At 40.4% G+C, this 6317-nt stretch overlaps 2 pseudogenes; both read right to left on the bottom strand.

The window, feature by feature from the left end:
* Positions 1 to 4774: 4774 nt before the first annotated feature.
* LOC138773175 (U2 spliceosomal RNA) lies at positions 4775 to 4862 on the bottom strand (annotated as a pseudogene).
* A 943-nt stretch (positions 4863 to 5805) lies between these two features.
* LOC138773598 (U2 spliceosomal RNA) lies at positions 5806 to 6043 on the bottom strand (annotated as a pseudogene).
* Between the last annotated feature and the right edge of the window lie 274 nt (positions 6044 to 6317).

Below are 6317 nucleotides of genomic sequence, written 5' to 3'. Positions count from 1 at the left end.
AAATGTCTTCTGCTTTGTCTTCTCCATTCCTTTTCTTTTCCACCAGATAGACGACAAAGACTCTCGCTAAAAACAGTTTTTTGCATTCAATAGGAGAAATAAAAACATGTTTAAAAACCAGCAAATTACGACAATCCCATAAAACTTCTTTAAAAATTGAAAAAACAATCCAACACACTCGGGCACTTGTCTCTTTGCTAAAATCTTGACCAATTAAAATCCTTTGAAAATTAAAATGACTAAGACCAGTAACAGCACTAAAAAAACTCTCTAAAAGGGATAAAAGCGTTTTAGCATAAAAACAGTCCCAAAAAATATGAAAAATGTCCTCCCTCCCAACACAACCTTCTCTAGGGCACTTATCGTTCACACGTATTCCTCGTCCATTCAAAAATGCCCGTGTTGGGAGACATCCATGCAAGGACAGCCACGCCACATCCCTCTGTCTATTAGAGAGACCAAAAACATTAAAAAGGTTCCAGACCTTTGCTGACTGTACAGAATTGCAGAATGGTACTTCATATAACCTCTCGTCTTTTCTCAAGGCTCGCTGTATTTTCTCTTTTTCAGGCTTACCTAAAGAGCTCAGGTTATACTGATCATTGAAGGACCTAAGGACCACATAAAAGGTAGGAATAACAAATGACATGGGTCTACTCAGATCCTTCTCACACCAGCCCCATTTAGTAAACAACCATCCTGCTAAATACCTGCACATGTCAGCGGTCCTACTATTGTTCTGGCTAGTCTTAAAAATCAATAAAAAATAATGCATTTTTAAAAACAAATCAACATTCGGAAATTAAAACCACCATATTTCTCACTACTTAAAACCTTTTCTCTTCTCATTTTCTCCATCTTAGAACCCCAAAAAAAGATAAAAAGTTTCCTCGTCGTTCTTCTAACCCACAATGGTTTGGGTGGAAAAATCATTGCAATGTATAAAAGCATCGGTAAAATCACAGTCTTAATAATTAAAATTTTTCCTTTAAAAGATAAGTTCCGTAATTTCCAAAAATTTAGCTTCTTTTCAATCTTCTGCTCCAACTCCACATAGCTCTTCCTTGCTTTTAGATCTTTCTCATAGGTCATGCCCAGGACATCAATATTGTCTTTTTCCACCACCCCATCCACTACTACTTTTTCCTGCTTACCAAAATTACATAACTGACATTTATTCCAATTTACACTCATTCCACTCACACAACAAAATAATTTAACATGTAAATTGACTCTACGTAAGTCCGCCAGGGATGTACATGTAAAAACCACATCATCCATATAACTTAATGATTTCACTGTCATACCTGCACTACCTGGGATAAAAACACCATCAACACATTTATCTTTTTGCACGGATTTTAAAAGAGCCTCTATAACACAAATAAAAAGAATTGGGGACAGAGGACATCCCTGGCGGACCCCAGATAAAATATTAAAAGCAGGACTAAAATGGCCATTAACTAAAACCTGAGCACTCACATCCTGATAAAAACCTCTGATTACTCTCAATAAAAACTCAGGGACACCAAGACGTTTTAACGCTAAAAACATAAAATTGTGTGGCACCTTGTCATACGCTTTTTCAAAATCTACAGACTCAACAAACAGAGGAGAATTATTAAAACCAGCACTGTAAACAATATCTCTTAAAATCAATAAATTATCAGTAATTCTCCTCCCTGGTACGGCACACACCTGGTACTCCCCCACCATGTGGCCCACCACCTCACTTATTCTTAATGCCACTATTTTTGCAATAATTTTATAATCCACGTTTAAAAGCGTAATTGGTCTCCAATTCTTAATGTCCCTTTCGTCTCCTTTTTTAAAAATAAGAGTAATCATACCCTTCTTCATTGATTCTGATAAAAGTCCTGAATTAAAAACATGCTGGATGACATAGGTAAAATCTTCTTTTAAAATATCCCAAAAGGCAATATAAAATTCTACAGGGAGACCGTCTCCTCCTGGCGTCTTCCCATTCGCCATCTTGTCTATTGCTTGTTTGATCTCCCCTTCACCAACGTCACCATTTAAAAATTCTTGCATGTTATCAGGAATACAATTATCTAAAACCTTACAATAGTCGTTCATCTCTGCCTCACTAGCTCTGCTTTGATTACTAAAAAGTGTTTTGTAAAAATTACCGACCTCTTCCACCACTTCATCACCAGTCACTTCTCCTGTGGAAGTTAAAACGGATTTAAAATATCCTTTGGCCTTAAAACACTTTTTAAAAAAGAAACGGGAACACTGCTCATCCTCCTCCATCTTCTGTACCTTGGCCGCATACACAATATTCTTCCCCCTTTCCACCAATGCTTTCCTCATCTCTTCTTTTATCTTCTTTACCTCCACCTCCACATCAATCCCAACACTTTTAAATTTATATAGCGCCTCTAGTTGGGATATTAGGTCTGCTTCTTTCTTTCTCTTCTTTTTAGCTTTTTCTATGCAAGTGTTCTTAAAAAATTGTGCGAATCTGACTTTGGACCAGTCCCACCAAGCTAAAATATCTTTAAAATTCCGTTTCTTTGACACACAAAATAAAAACTCCTTCTTAAAATCTTCTATTACTTCCTCTTCCTGTAACAGACTTACATTCAGCTTCCACAGCCCTCTCCCAAAGCTAGTGGATTCATTAATACTAATCTCAGCCACCACCATCTTATGGTCTGAGAAAGAAAGCATCATGTGATCGCACCGGACCACCTTGACCCCTTCAGACACAAAAATGTAATCCAACCGGGATCTACAGCGGCCACTATCCGATATATGTGTAAATCTGTCATCAGTGCTAATCATCAGCCCAGTATCAATGTAACGTAAGTCTTGTATAATCTGATTTAAAGCATTGGAAGTAACATCAGTTCTTACTTCAGCAGAGCTCTCACGATCATTGGCAGATCGAATACAATTAAAATCTCCAGCGACTACTGTAAAATCACGCCCAGGCATAAAATATTTAAGAGACTCTAAAAATAAAATCCGTGCTTGTTTTTCAGCAGGTGCATAAACATTAAAAATTCTTATTCTCTGTCCCATAAAATCCAGATTTAAAACCATACAACGTCCTGGGATTAAAATCTGGCAATCTAAAAACTTAATACCATCATTTTTCAATAAAATACCAATGCCTTCATTTTTATTGTCTGTGCATGGAGACCAAAAAGACTGCCCCTTCCTCCACTCCTCTCCATGTGGGGCAGATTTTATTGCACATTCTTGTAAACAGAGGATATCCGCATTAACATTCTCGAGGCGCTCTAATATTGCTGCTCTCCTACTTGCAGACCCAATACTTCGCACATTAATTGTAGCCACACATAAACTCATTAAAAAATTAATGAGAAAAATCATGTTCACAGCCATGGCAGCTACTTTTTAAAACTCTGACTTTCCACTCTCCTCATAACACTCACATTACAATCAGGCGACCCTGGATCAGAGTCCCTGTCCATCTCTTCATTCCACTCCTGAACAGGATCCTCCTGTTCACCAGACCATCTTCCTTTTTTGGATTTCCTCCTCTCACTTTGCAATTCATCCACCTCCTCCTCCTCACCACCAGGGTGTGACTCACCACTCCCCTCGTTAGCACGTTGACCAGGTGTTAATGATGCATCAGATTCGTCTTCACCTTCTTCCATTTGCTCTCCCTCCTCCACCACAGGGTCAGTGCACTTCACTTCCATATCCACACTTAACCCCTCATTCACCAGTGACTCACCACTCCTTACTTCCTCAGAGCCACTTTGTGAGTCATTTTTCAGTTCACTTTTCCTCCCTTTCCCACCTTTTCTCTCTGTACTGGTTGTAGCACTCTGTTGTACATTTTCCACAATCACACCAGTACCAGCACCTCTCACATTTTTTCCAGACACACCAGACTCTCTTTCTTTAGGCATATCCATCTCTTTCTCACCTCCTGTATTTTTGCTCATATGCTCCTTCTTCCCTCCAGCCGCCTCAGCATAACTCCTCTTTTTATACCATAAATTACAATTTTTAGCCAAATGCTCATCACTACCGCATATATCACAAGTTTTCCTCTCTGTGCATGACCCAGCATTATGCCCAGTTTTCCCGCAATTTCTGCAACATTCTCCTCTTTCTGGACACCTGTCCTGGACATGACCATATGCATGACACCGTCTACAATATTCCAACTGCCCGTCATAGAAACAAAATCCTCTTTCTCCTCCAATAGAAAAAACTTGCGGTATACTTTTAAATCCACTTATCACATTTTCATCTTGTTTAAACTTTACCAAAAACTTCCTTTTTCCATTTAGGTAACCGTACTTATTTCTCAGTCTTCCCAAAAACTTTACTTCCTCACAGTAGCGAAGCAAAAAACCAGACACCATTTCATCGGTTACCTTAGGGTTATACATATGGATTACCACCATTTTGGACATTCGCATAAACAAAGGCACAATTTTCACCATTTTCATTACTTCTGGCTCCTCTTTCCTCTTCATCTCTTCCAAATCCTTATAGACACGCTGGCACAACTCGGAATTAAAGAAAGTGATATCGTAAATACCTTGTCTTGCAAAATCTTGTAATCCCAACACATCCGTTACCTGTAGGTACTGAAGCTTCCGGATGATCTCCAGCACCACTTGGTCCAATCCAATTTTCTCCCGATATTGTATGGGGACAAAAATCCTCACTGTGTCCTCGACTCCTCGAGACCGTTCTCCATCCATTTTTGCAGGCTTAAATACCTACGATCGCAACCCCGTAATAATCCAGGGCCCCCACAAGGAGGACCCCGATCACCACCCCCTCTGACCAGACCAAACGCAGCAAAGATACTACACTTGATCTTAGCCAAAAGGCCGAGAAGCGATGGCCACAACGGTTTCCCGAAAACTCCCCTTCTCGGACACCACGTCCTTCTTGTTAAGGCGAAGCCAGACATACATACATACCCTATTATGCGCTCCACCCTCTCAGATGGCGGACCGGACGTGCTTTCACACTGCATCTCCTATTGCCTAGCACTGCCTCTGTCTTCCTTTCTGCTCTCAAATCTGAATAGCTCCACCCCCCAATCACACTGCGTCTGCTTCCACCTGATGGATGGCAGACATACACGTCTCTGTCTCTGTCTCCGTCTCTGTCTGGCATACATGACATGCAGCTAGCTCTTTGGCTGGCTGTCTCTGTAGCTGGCTGGCTGTCTCTGTGGCTGGCTGCCTAGCTGGCTAGCTTATTATTAGTACCTACCTACCTACCTACCTACCTACCTATCTATCTATCTATCTATCTATCTATCTATCTATCTATCTATCTTATCTAATGTATCTAATCTATCTATCAAAGAACATGGAGGGTGAATTCTCCCAGCTGGAGCCGTAGGCAGGCAGCATCAGCAGGATACATCGGCCATCGGCCACCAGGAAATACAAAGGAAACGGTTTAATAAACGGCACCTACCTTTCCACCTACCTGCTCGGTCGCTTGACCGGCTGCAACTGAGCTGCTTGTTGTGCTGGCAGCTGTGTATAGCAGCAAAGCCTTGATGACATCACGTCCCGCGATGACATCACCAGCACTGGCCCGGCAGCCAAGTTGTAAACAAGTCTGGCAGTTGGTTGCCATGGCAACAGAGGCCAGCAAGTCTTGGACAAACAAACTTTTCGTAGCCACACTCGGGGGCTAATTTTTCGGGGTCGGTCCACCTGCGCACAACACACTCGAGGGAGGGATGTTTCTTGCAACACAGTAGTTTCAGGTGCAGCCGGCTTGTTTCCTTCTTCATTCTTTTGCTCTGTTTTTTGCAAACTCATTAGGGGGTGCACTGAACCTGGAGGCACTGCAATACCAGGTCAATGCCTGGAGAGGACAGAGCAAGCTCTTTTTCCATCTCCCTGTTCTAAAAATCCATTTAATATATGGTCCCCAGATAGGGGACGTATCAGATATTAAACTGATAAGAACAGATTTTTTTTTTTTTTTTAAGTTGGCTACCCCTTACAACGGGGGCTTTCTTTATTTAAGTCAACAAATTATTACAAAAACAAAGTATTTTTACAAGGATAAAAATGTACAATAAAATACAATTTTTCCAATAAAATACAATTGTTTTGCATAAAAACACATAAAATCATATTAAAAGGGACTTGGTGGACTTATATCACAGAGCTCCATTCACTTAAAAACCATTTTCTTGCTAAAACAGGGAAATGCTTTCTGTCCAATAAATAATAATAATACATCTCATTAAGACAAATGGTTAAAATGTCCTTCACAGATAAAACCTCATGTTTGTATAATAAAATATTCCTGGCCTTCCACAGAGC

The sequence above is a fragment of the Dendropsophus ebraccatus genome, chromosome 14 (genome assembly GCF_027789765.1).
Source record: "Dendropsophus ebraccatus isolate aDenEbr1 chromosome 14, aDenEbr1.pat, whole genome shotgun sequence".
Classification (NCBI taxonomy): domain Eukaryota; kingdom Metazoa; phylum Chordata; class Amphibia; order Anura; family Hylidae; genus Dendropsophus; species Dendropsophus ebraccatus.
Note: the sequence above shows the minus strand (reverse complement) of the source record. Positions and strands in the feature narration are given on the sequence as shown.